Source organism: Lytechinus pictus, chromosome 13 (genome assembly GCF_037042905.1).
Source record: "Lytechinus pictus isolate F3 Inbred chromosome 13, Lp3.0, whole genome shotgun sequence".
NCBI lineage: Eukaryota > Metazoa > Echinodermata > Echinoidea > Temnopleuroida > Toxopneustidae > Lytechinus > Lytechinus pictus.
This window is the reverse complement of record NC_087257.1, coordinates 7,211,541-7,225,746: the sequence shown is the minus strand read 5'-3', so window position 1 is coordinate 7,225,746 and position 14,206 is coordinate 7,211,541.

Here is a 14,206-nt window from a genome sequence, read left to right as displayed (position 1 = left end):
CCCCCCCCCCCTCCCTGTCCGTCTCTCTACCTCGCTCTCTTCCGCTCATTCTCCTTCATCGGTCTTATGCCCTTCACTCTTTTGCTTTTTTTTTTTCTCCTTCTTCTCTTCTTCTTTCAACGACACATGTGCACCACCCTATCCTTTTGATATATTTCTTCATCCATTATCTCGGTATTTCTTCATCGACCATCCCATCAACCTTATTCTTTTTTTTCTCTCTCTCATTCTCATTTTCGTTTTATACCTGTACTTTAAAAATCTTTAATTCTCTGAGGGGTCCACACTCAACAAGCCCTGCTTTTTAGTGGATCCCTCCATTTACTCAACCTTATTGGAGAAAAAAAAAGAGTTATAAAGGTAGCCTTGCATTTTTTAAATATTTTTTTTCTCCGAGAATGGCATACATTTTGTTCTATTTCCATTGTATATATTGTTATTGGTTAATATGATTATCACGTTATTTAGTGTTTACCATAAACATTTATTTACTTTCTTGTATAGTCATATTGCTTGCAATGTATATTCATTTGTATTGATTTGTACGGTTATCATTTTATATCTGTGTAATTATTCCTTATCTTGTATTGAGTTGAGAAATGAAATAAAACTTGAACTTGAACTTGAACTTACATAAAAAACGTAGGTTTATGGCTAAACCTAGACCTATGCAATTTCAACTCCCACCCCGGCCTCCACCAGTCTTTCTCCACTCGCGGCATTCAGCATGTTCAGACTGTGTTGGCAGGACCGCTTATCATAGCAGCTGCAGTGAAACCAACGTTACCAATGTCGTGAATTTTGAAGGGCGCCATCAGGTCTTTTCATCAATATTATTTCCCAAAATCTCTCTCTGATTGTCCTTCTGAGTAATCCAACCCTATTTTCATATTATTGTCACTAGATGATTTTTTTTTTTTGGGGGGGGGGGCAAAGACCACCGAATTTCGATAAAGGTAGCATTTCCTCTTCTCATTGGCTGATTTTATGTTCCAATAGAATTATGAGTATTTAAATTATTTTCTGCGTCGATTTTTAATGTTTATGCTTGAACATGAGTTCTTATTTATAATTAGGCCTATCATTGCCTATTATGAGCAGATGCCGTTATGGGTCAACGTTTTTGAGGGTATGGGGACTAGATATTTATGTGGGAAAATCATATCCGCCTTAACATGGCCCTCAAATGAAAATCTGATTTAGTGAAAGATTCAGTGACAACATTTCATTCATTTCAATTTTTGATGTTGTACATAACATTACAAAAATGTATTATATTTCACCACTTTTCTTTTCCTTTTATTTTTCTCAGTCATGTTGGTCATGGATCTCTCACTTTTTGTCCCTTTTTTTTTTTTGGGGGGGGGGTATTTGAATATGGTATATCGAAATCAAGCTACAGCTAAAGTAGTGTTCTAGAGAACATATTGATTGTATTCAGTATACCAGAAGTACAGTATTAATCTCCACCCCACTCCCCCAAAATAGGTCACTGGGCTTGTGTCAATAATTTTTTTTCTCCCAGTTTCGTTTGGTGTTTTCGCTCACGTGGTAGAAAGGGAAGCTTATGCACACAATCCCCTATATAAGTTTTCGAAAGGCCTGTTTATCTGAAGGGTATTTTTGGCTTGAATTGATATGAAAATTGACGATAGTACCATAAGTCAGCTGCCATTTTTTGTATCATGGTCTGAATAGAGCAGGAGCGTAATTAACCAAAACTTTTGTGGGTGCCAGACATGATGTCTGGGGCAGGATTTGCGAAAAAAAAAGCTGGCAAGACAGCGAAGCGATCAAGCCAAAAAATGACATTTTTTATGCCAAAAACTATTTCTTTTAATAGGCCTACCTTTTGTTATGATACTAAGAAAAATAGTTATATATCTAAACCTTTTTCCTTTTCCATTTACCATCCTTTCATCCTATTTTTCTTAGTCGTGAAAATCTGTACGCCAGTGGAATAGAGTGACCCATTTCATGTTCTCATGTAGTACGTATAAACACGAATTTGGGTGTAGTGAAGCCAAACCAAACTTAACTTTTCATCACCATGGTAATAGGTTCTTCTTGAAATTCAAGTGAACTTGATCTTGGTGAGGCAAAAAGTCTCAATCTATAAGAGGAAACCTTTCTTCTAAAATTATTTTATAGGGTTAATGGGTATAGGTTTTAAGGCTGTAGTGGGGCGGGTACTAGCTCTATTTTGGTGGGGGATTAGATTATGGGAGGTGTCATATAGGCCCCATAATGTTTTTATCAAGGAAATAAACAAAACCTTTCTTAGGTCAAAATTAAGGACTCGTAAACTCGTCCCAAGTTGACCCCTGTAAAGAAAGTGAGAGTCAAATGGCACACATCTAAAAAAATAAATAAAAAATAAAAACCCGAGTCGAATTATGTATTGAACAGCTTTTGAACGATACATTAATGTGTATAGTTATTTGCCTCATGTCAAAATTAAATGTGTAATTTGATTCACTGTTTTGAGTAATTTTAAGTAAAATTAATAAGGCATGTGGACATAACATAGTGTATCACTTAGTTACCTGCAAAAGTTTCAGCACATCAGGAATTCAGCACATTTACTCCACTACCCAGACTTCTCTCTTTCCAAGTAATGCTCTTAAAAAGAGGATGATAAATGAAAGAAATGAGATACTCCGTTTTTTTTTCTTTCTTCCTTCTTTTTCTGTCTCTTTAAACAATGTTTTAGTTACTAGTATAGGCCAACTGAAAGGAAAAGTCCACCCCAACAAAAAGTTGATTTAAATAAAAATAGAAAATCCAACAAGTATAACACTGAAAATTTCATCAAAATCGGATGTAAAATAAGAAAGTTATGACATTTTAAAGTTTCGCTTAATTTCACAAAACAGTTATAATGCACATCATGGGCGGTATGCAAATGAGGAGAATAATGACGTCATCCACTCACTATTTCTTTTGTATTTTATTACATGAAATATGAAATATTCTAATTTTCTCCTCAATGTCAAGTGAAACAAAGATTAATTCCTCCTTGAACATGTGGAATTAGCATTGGTTAATACTATATGTTTCAGTCAACTTGGTCCATATTGTCAAATCTGTAAAAATATGAAATATTGTATAATTTTTTGAAACAATAAAAAGACGAAAGAAATAGTGAGTGGTGGTCTGGTGGACATCATCGACTGACTCATTTGCATGACACTGAGTTGTACATATCACTGTTTCGTGAAAAATAAGCGATACTTTAAAATGCCATAACTTTCTTATTTTACATCCGATTTTTATGAAATTTTCAGCGTTATGATCGTTTGATTTTTCTCTATTTATTCAAATCAACATTATTCTGGGGTGAACTTGACCTTTAAAGGAAATCATACACGCCCCGGCAACTTTTCCGCCACCCCTTCCCCGAAAGAACATCAACGATTTAGATTGACTTTTTCTGTCTTTTAAAACATCTGTTCGTGAAATTTCTAATTTGGTTTCGACTTTAAAACCATCGAAGGCATGCGGGTCAGATTGTATTTCTCCCAAGGTCATAAAAACTTGTATTTAATGCATTGTTGATCCCCTATGCGATTTTTTAATAAGTCCTTGTTTCAGGGTATTGTCCCTTACAAACTGAAAAAAAGCTAAAGTAGTCCCAGTATTTAAAAGAATGATCGTAAATGCTTTGAAAATTACAGACCTATTGCGTTGTTACCAATATTCTCAAAAATTCTTGAAAAAATAGTGTACAAAGGATTGGATGATTTCCTTCAACTTCATAATATCATGATACCACAACAATTTGGCTTTCGAAAGAATTACTCCACAAATATGGGTGTTTTGAACTTAGTAAATACCATTATAAGTGCAATTGATAGGGGAAAATTTGTATTGGTGTGTTTCTAGATTTATCAAAGGCATTTGATACTATCGATCGTGATATATTATTGTACAAGCTTGAGAATTATGGTGTTTGTGGGGGTAGCCTTAAGTTGGTTAAAAAATTACTTAAGGAATAGATGTCAGTATGTAATGATTAATGGAGTTAAATCACAATCTAAGGAGGTCAAATGTAATGTACCCCAAGGCTCGGTTCTGGGTCCTTTATTGTTCTTGATTTATGTTAATGACATTATAAATTCATCAAAATTGTTTACTTATTCACTATTCACAGATGACACTTGCTTACTTTCTCATCACAAAGATATGCATACTCTTATATTCTCAATATATTTAGATGGTTTTGCTGTAACAAGCTTCATTAAATGCTAGTAAAACTCAATATATTGTCTTTGGAACAAGGGGTAAAAGAGTCCCTGAAGATACTAATCCATTATCAAATGGAGGCCATCAGATCAATCGAAGTCAAGATGTAAGGTTTCTGGGAGTTGTAGTTGATGATCACTTATCATGGAAAAATCACCTCAGTTATGTTTGTACTAAGGTATCAAGGAGTGTTGGTGTCTTTTATAAGTTACGTTTCTCTCTACCTCAGCAGACCTTATAACTCTTTACAATGCTATTATTATGCCACACTTAAATTATTGCAATGTTGCATGGGGAAATACATATAGGAACCATTTAAACAAACTGCTAATTCTTCAAAGGAAGTTATGAGGCTCATAACATATTCGAATTACCAAGTATTCCTTTATTTCTGCAATTGAAGATATTGCCTCTTGATGATTTTAATTAGTCTCCTTCAATAGTTTGATATTTATGTACAAATCACAATCCTCTCCAAACCATTCATTTTTTAAAGATGCATTTGTTGTTAACTCAAATGTCCGTACAATACGTGGCAGAAAAATCTTATCCACCAACCACTTGCAAGAACAAACACTGCTTTGAATTCTTTTGTGATAGTCTGTATCAAAGAATGGAATATGTTTCTACAAAGCTTTAGATCCAGTCCAACACTGCCCATATTTAAAAATTCATGTCGAAAATATTTATTTGAAAGATTACAAAATATCTTAAATTGAATCTTGATAAACCATATGTGTGTGTGGATTTTTGTATGTATTTTTCTTATTTACTCTCTAAATTATCATTGTATATATTTTTCATCTTATTCTTGTTGTAATGTTCTATATAAGGGGCCCCTCTCACAAGCTCTGCTTCTATGGGGTCCCAAACCTATAACGTATTCTCATTTTTTTGTTAAACTGTGTAATATGTCTCTTGTTTGATTGGTTTAAATAAACTTGAACTTTAATTTAATTTAATTTAATTTAATTAGTAAGTCTATTTAATTATAGGCCTAGGCCTACTTGAAAAAAAAAGTGGCACTCCTCCCACTTTTCCGCCTGCTGCCCCTTCCTAAAAAGAGGATTAACGACTTATGATTCACTAGGACTTGAGTCGGTGGGTGAAAACGGCCCCGATTATTGAGCTGGCCTATCCCACCATGGCACCATCCACGACTAACCACCAATTGAGCATCAATTTAGGATGTCAAGTCGCCCAGTGTTGGAAACACGAGTCGAAATCGATAGAGCGCCTTCTCTCGTTCACTCTCCATCGAAAAGATGCGTGTTGATGGGGACTTTTCCCGTTCGTTCAGCCGGCCAGCATATGAAAACTGGAACATCTAAAGAGCGTAAGCAACTCATCATGTGCGATAGGGAGGTCGAGGGGCCGGATAGACACCTCTGCTTATCGTGTATCGTGCATGGTTTGCGACGTGCAATACTAGTATTACTGCATTAGTTTCCATGTATGTGACATGCTGTGCACCTGTTCTCGGATCAGGCCTCGCGTTCGCGTATGGTGAGTTGACCTGTCGTAATCAGCGGGAATAAGGCTTGAACAAGATTCCATTTCATGTCTTTATGACACCGTGTGAGAAGTTATCTTTACAACGAGGATAAATACTGTACGACCGAATTGAAACAATTGTGCAAGCCAAATATGGCGACACGGCCGCATCAATCGCCTCAGCATCCCCCAGCGGTGTGCGGACGATCTCCATCGCCTCTTCGTCAGGGGAAGATGTCAACTGATTGGGCGTTGAGATTGGATAAAAAGTGAGTTTGTTAATAATGGCCTAGATCTAAATTTCGAAGATAATTTTCATGTTAATGGGCATTTTGAACTGTCGCAATGTATTGTATTTTGTTTAGTGATTTGTGTATTCTTAATCCTGATGGTGATGGTCCCATGCACATTACTACTTTTTCTACCACTACTATAGACAGCTGGCGGCTGTCTGTTTCGAGGAGTTTTTTAACATAAAAAAAAAAATTCTCCTCGTACACAGACGGCTCGCTATAGTGCAGCCACCATTAGGGGTAAACAATGCAAAATCCCCCCGACGGGGCTCATCGATTTTTGTCTTTATTTCATAAAAATATATAAAAAGAACTGGACCAAAATAAGGGTTATTATTCCGTTTTGGCCTGAAATGCACCAAAACGGGGAAAAATAAACTTAAAAGGGGAAAAAACAGTGATTTTCTTCGGCTGTTGCCCAATTTCACTTCTCTGTTTTATCCGAACTTAATACATAAACATATGGCCATTGAGTCCCTGTACAGATCGAGCTAGAACTTCGGTCTCTGTATTTGGTGAGTGGAGCCAACGGAGTTCAGCGGAACAACCAACATAACAGAGACCGAAGCTTTTGGTCTACTACTACTACTACTACTACTACTACTATTATTACTACTACTACTACTATTACTACTACTACTACTACTACTATACTACTACTATACTACTTCTACTACTACTACTACTACTACTACTGCTACTACTACTACTACTACTGCTGCTACTTCTACTACTACTACTACTACTACCACTACTACTACTACAACTACTACTACTGCTACTACTACTACTACTACTACTACTACTACTACTACTACTACTACTACTACTACTACTACACTACTACTACTACTACTACTACTGCTACTACTACTGCTACTACTACTACTACTACTGCTACTACTTCTACTACTACTACTACTACTACTACTACTACTACTACTACTACTACTACTACTACTACTATACTACTACTACTACTACTACTACTACTACTATTAGTACTACTAATGCTGCTATCTACTGCTACTAATGCTGCTGTTGCTACTTCTACTACTCCTACTTAGACTATTATAATCTTGCTACTATATTTCTGCTGTTTCTACCAATTACTTAATAATTAAGTGAATTGCATTTGATAATGGGAGGGGGGGGGGGGGTTAACAGATGCATTTTGACACAATTCTAATTAAGATAAAAGGTTTATGATAAAAGAATAACACTTTTAATTTCAAGAAGCTGTACAAGAAACACTAGAATACTATCTTTAAAATGTACATTCAACAACTGCATCAAATGAGTGTTGTTGTGGCATCTTTTGACACAAAATCTTTGTTGACCATATCTTGGCTTTACCCTTGAACTGAATGCCCTTTTTAATATCAATTTTTTTCATTTTTTGGGGTCTCATTGCTTGATTCTATGTGTATAAAGTACATAACAAAGCTTAATAAAATAAAACATAATACATTACATTTAAACAAAGTGAATAAATGCTACCATTTTTGCTGCTGTTAAATAGAAGCGAAAACATCAACCTATTTCCTTCAATACCGGCCGTTGATATTCCCATACCACCTCTCCAAGTCATATGAAGCGATCGAGCCAAGGACTGTTAACCCCATTATCAGTTCCAGAGGTTATAACTAGCAGTGGATAGTATAATCTATTCCCTACAGGCTTGGATGCATCTACCTTTAATAGATGCACTCCCCCGTGTAGATGCGACTTCCGCTCTACGGTACACATTGATTTATCAGGATGCGGAAGTCTGCCTATTGTACATAACCTTCTATTCACTTTTGAATACTAAGCTCCGAATATTTCTCCCTCAAGAATCTTCTTTGAACTACTGTATAGTAAAGTGTTAATGAAAATTGCATGCTGTGTATGTTTAGCACAAAGTACAGGTATATGTTTTTAAAGAATGAGTGGGAGATCCAGTTTTTGTAATAGAGCAGGTGAGGCGATGCAGATGACAATTTCCTTGTTAAAGATAAATACCAGTTGTGGTTTAGATCTCAAAATGAGTTCGAACAGAATCCAATAAAATTACCATCTAAGTGTTTGTATGTAGAAATAAAAAATATGTGCCAAGTGGCTCTGGAAGAAAATGCGTAATTGCTGAGAAATTAGCTAAATAATCACGGAATTCCATCAAATGTCAGATATTTTTCCAAGCAATATTAATACACTGTCCCACATATGCTTTTCTGTGTTAATGGTCATCAGAATTATCGGTTTTGCGCTAAGATGTCATGATTTCACAAAGATAAGTTTACATTAATGTACCAGATCTAGATATATGATAATATGGTGACAATTAACCTTGATTTTAAAGACTTTTTCATGAAATAATCGTTTGCTGTAACTACTGTCTTTTACCTTTTAAGCAACAATATATTCTGCAAGCAGTTCTCAAAGTATTATAAAGGGGGCTAGCCCCCCTTTCACCCCAGCTTCGATCAGCCACTGTATCTGTTCTCTGCATTTGCATATACAAATTCAAATTAGCATCTATAGTTGTTCCTTGAAATTGAAATTGCAGATCCTTTTCCTGGGATCAAGTTAATTAACCCGACTACCGTTGTAATCTTTAATTTTAGTAACTCAAAGCTCCGAAGACTTAAGAGTCTATATTTCATTTTCATTTTATTTATTTCCATTTCAAACAATCATTTACAATAAGTTTTCTTCATACATCTTGATACCTAATCAATAAAACAAGGAAAATGTATGATAATCAAGATATTAACCAGGTTGAAACAGGTTGAAAACGGAGGAGGCTGCTAAAAAGCGAAGCTTGTAGAGTGCAGCCTCCTATTGAAATATTTGTATGAATAAACAAAAACACAAATACAACATACCATAGTGAAAATTTGAGCATAAATCTAGTTGATTGTATAGTTTAAAATAAAGAAAGAGAGAGAGAGAGAGAAATAAAAGGCGAGATTAAAATTCTCCAGATTCCTGCCTCGGCACATACTACATACATATGCCTTATAGCACATTAAGAAAACGGTCATTTCTTCTGTGTCACCTTCATTTCTGGGATCTATTTTGGTTTAAGTCCAAAATTGATTTTGTTCTTGGAAATATGATGTTGACTCAACCCATCGATGCATTTCTCAAGAAGAGATCTTGTAGAACATGGTTGATACATCCATGGCCACATCTCGAAGGAGGATGCCCATAGCTCTGATCAATATCACGCACTAAACAGCTGCGGTCTCCCTTTCATCTTTTACTAACAGCTAAGGAACAAAATTGATTCTTTTAGCAGGTATTCTCATAAAAATAGAAGCAGCATTTTAGCTTGGAGTTGGTATCAAGTCACAATCTTTCTTCACAAGTCCTCTTTTAATGGTCTAAATGCATGGGCCTGTATTCTGAAGTCAGGTTTAACATAAAATCAGGTTTAAAGTTGTGGTTTAAGTATGGATAGCCAATTGTTACATAAATCACTAACAGCAGAGATATCATATTTCAGCTCATTTCGCTCTCAAATCATTCATAATTGTCTAAGAAGTATAAATAGATGATTGTCTTCACCATCGATGAATCAGGAAAGAGCACAGTAAACATAAGAAACAAACAACTTAATAAAAAATGTTGACACTTTTGGCTTCCCATAATTTTAGCACAGAGTTAGACCATGGTATATGTTAAACCTGACTTCAGAATGCGGGCCATGGACTTTACATCTTTGGACTCGTTTCATGTCAATAGAAATAATACTTGTACTGGGGACACGACATTTGCTCCTGCGACAATTGCTCCGGTCTTGATATCTCAGAGGGCATAGTGTTATTGTAATATAGTGTTAGGTTCCGAATAATGTACATTTAAGGATTTATTTGGTTTTGGAAATTAGGTTTTACATTTGGCCTAATGTGAAGATTTCCCATCTGAGCAATTGTCGGTGGAGCAAAATATCTTGGAACCCTTGTACTTGCTCTTTGTCTAAAAATAGTTTTAGATATTGTACAGCTGTGTATTGTAAAAGTAGATTCCTTAATGCTAGCAATCACAAGTGGAGTATGATAAAAAAGATAAAAATGTACACTGGAAAAAATGACACATTTCTCAGTGCAGCAGGGGCCGCGAAAGCGGGGGGGGGGGGGGGGGGATGCTGGGGGGGCTTCAGCCCCCCACTTTTTTCCAAAACCGTGTACAAGAACGTAAAATGACCATATGATTGCAATTTTTGCATGGTCAGCCCCTCACTTTAAAAACCGTTCCGCGGCCCCTGCGCAGGTCTGCTGCTGTTTAATCATTACACACTTGAAATTGGCAACATGTTGATAAGATCAAGTCACTGTGTAAAATGAAAAAAATACAAATTGGCAACTGTTCATAATATTATTCTTTCATATAATGTACCATATCTTAATTTTGCAACGTTTGATAAGGAATAGAAAATGAATGAAAGATGCCAATTTGAGGAGCAATAAAATATCGATTTTTAGATCTAATTTTGACCTTATGAAAGCTGTGTACCTATAAGGCGAGCCTATAGCAACAATGTACACTATGTAAATGGTAATACATGCTATGTGTAAGGATTTAATCCAATAATGAGACTCGGGTGATTTGGTTAATTCAAAGCTAACAAGCATCTCCATTTACCCAAGGGCATGCCACTGTGTTTGGTGTCTAGATCTCTGCTCTTTCATTTTCCCCTCTCACTCTCTCTCTCTGTCTCCCCCTTTCTCTCTATCTCCCTCTTTATACCCCCTTCTCTCTGCTCTCTCTCTCTGTCTCCCCATGTCTGCCATCTTCACTCTTCATTTTTATCATCCTCTCTCTTTTTGTTTTCCCCTCTCTCTTCTATCATCGGAGTTTGGCGATATCAGAGACAGTAACAAGATTATGAATTATCTTTAAATATTTCAATTTCAAAGATTTATTATATATCATTTTGTATTTGAATGAGCTTAACAATGGTGTAGATTTGGGGAGTTCATGAGCCCTTGCTCCTGTAATACAGGTGTATTGCAATATTGCAATTAATAGACGGTACGCAGGAATCTCAGCCTTTTTTAAGTTCGCTAAACATCTTTTCCTCACTAATCCTATTCAGCGATTATATGCGAACTTAGTTTCCAGCGGGTTACAATGGAGCGACGATATACTGTGCAACTCGGTTCCGTGACATTTGCTCCAGCGAGAATTAATTTCTCTGCTGTACAGTGTAAGTCTACACAGTAATGGAATGACCACCATCAACCCTGGATTTAACACTATACCTCATCCTAAACCTAACCGTAAACCTAACATACATCCCTATTACAACCCTATCCCTACTCCTTCATCTTTGACAAAATAAAGCCGGGAGCAATTGCCACTGGAGCAAATGTCGTGTCACCGTACAATAGATGGGACCGCTGTCAGTTATGGGCATAAAAACACCATAATGAGAGGGGCTTTTAATACAGGTGGCTTATGTGAATAGTGTACTTTGGACATAAATTGAGTAACTGGAGGCACTGAGAGTGTATACATTAAGTAGGCAGGTGATTCCATCTTGGTCTACGGTAATACGTTCATATCTTATGGAGATCGTGGCATGTAAGTCTTAAGAACATGCCTATTGTTACTGCATGTATACATGTAATATTGTATTAATATAATGCTATCAAAGGGAGAAATACAGAGAGAGGAGTAGGCTAGAATGAGAGGGAGAGAGAAAGAGAGACTGACAGAGGGGGAGAGAGAGAGAGTGGAAATGGGAGAGAAGGTGTGCGAAAGAGATAGATAGATAGATAGATAGAAAGATAGAAGTTGCGGGGCAAGCTCATAATGCAAAGTTCCATGCCCTGCATTACCCACATGTAGTCTCTCACCTACATGTATTCTTGATTTGCAATCCTCACCATACATGAAACATATAACACTTCCTCCAGCCTCTTACTACCCATGCTTTAAGATGCACCGAGTGTAGGTAGCGCCACCTTTTTAGCTGGAAACGCTTCCAGGACTTTTTCATTTTATCTCCCCTGCCAGTTCCCCAGGCCCTTTCCAATATTCAAATCCCATCTAATCCCTCCATGAATTTTTAAAGATGCACGTCCTATACCAAATCACTTCTCTGTTGGGAAGAAGTGCAAGAGGCGACCGGCGAGGAAGAGCGAAGGAAGTTTGATGTTTGACGGTACGTCCGTACTGGAAATAACACAGTGTCCCACAGTGTGTTCACAGTGTGGGACAAAATGTGAAATCACCTTCACATTTCAACAGTGTGAATCACATTTTCACATAGTCGACCATGTGAACACGCTGTGAACAGTCACACTTTCGAGGTGTCCACAGTGTGAAAATATCACACTGTTGAATTTGAGCATAATTTAACAGTGTGGATAATATTTTCACACAGTCCACTATGTGAACACACTGTAATCACACTGTGTGATGCTGTGTTCTTACCAGCAGGGATACATGGTTGGCCGATACAGTATGGTAAAATGAATATAGTATGATTGCTATTAATGATTATATTTTAAATATTTATATGGTCACGTGTCATGCATTATGTGGTGATTTTTGCATTTGCGTTGCCTTTTTGAATTAAAAAAATTAATTAATTTCCTCTCTGAGTATACACCCAATGACAGTAAAGGCATACATTTTTTGAAAAGGAAATTGCTCAATGAACCAAAATATGCACTCATAAATAGCCTTAAGTGTAGGCATTAATGTTATATTGTGTTGAATAGAAAGATATTAATAATTTTTCAAAAATCTTATATTTGAGATCATAACAATATGTATAAACCCCCTATGGCCAAACTAACCATATTTCTACACAGTACAGAGTCAAACCTTTCAAACAATGTATACTTTTATTGGGTTTATGGTCAAGAAATTACTTTGAAATCAGCCAGACGGTATGTCATTTTTTTATTTAGAAATGTACGTTATTGTGAGTGTTATTATTGTCTCTATTACCATTATGTGGTGGGTATATGGGCTATCTGATTGCTACCAGAAGTAGCTACATTGTGTGATCTCAAGTTCAGTGTTGACCTCTTGGTGTTGATGTTAGGTTAATTTTTACATGAGTATTAACAGCAAACATAAAATGAAGATGGTCCCGAAAAGTTACTCACTAGTTGTTGAGATGTCAATTATGTGATATTGATCAGTTCTGCAAACTCTGAATAAGTTTTGGAGCTAGGGGAAGCAATCCAAATTTCAACACCAACACCAAGGCCAACACCGGACTTGAAATCACCCATTCTGTTGAAAGAGACAACCAGCAAGTGAGATTGAAGGAAAAGAAAGTTCAATATTGGACAGATTTATATGTATGCATACACAGTTGGCCCATACAGTTTCAATAACAAAAAAAAAATGTTTAAAAATTTGCTCAACACTTTTCACTACATGAATCTTACAATGGTTAATTAACTTTTTAAACAACCGTAATTCATTTACTGGGATTTAGATCTATATTAGAAACTTAGAACTTAGAAATATTAGAACTTTATATTAGAAATTAAAACTTGTTTAAGATTTTAAACATTTACTTAAACTGTTAAAGCAACTACATGTAGTGTAAGGTTCTTATCTATAGTGCACAGCAATGTATAGAAAAAAAGTTAAACAGCATTTTACTGTGTATTATTGCTGTTTTACTGATTATATTTTATAAATAAATGATACAATATGATAAGTACAAATAAACATTGTGTTGTATATATTACCCAAATTATAATTTCTACCATTTGAATGCTTCCAAAAGGGCTACAGATGCAACAATTGCCCTGTCCAATATTAAACTACAGCTTTAGAGTTGATTATTTCCTTAGTAGAGTTAAAATCCAATATTCTTGTTGTACATATTACCCAAATTATGTATTTCTATTGTCAAAAAAGGGACATCAAATGCGAGAATTGGCCAACCACCCACACTATAAAAACTATTGGGTAAAATTTAACCAGCATGTGTCCAACCAATTCGGGGCAGTATTTTACCCGATTCTTGAAGCATATTGTCCAGTAAGGTTAGAAGATAATAGGCAATTACTTTAGAATGGGCAAAATTTTCATCACACTGGATGAATAAAAATGCCGAAAAAAATTCCCAACGCTGGTTGGACACATAATCACCCTCATGGAGCATTTTTACCCAATATTTTTAGAGTGCACTTTAAAGCTAAATTAAAGTAGTT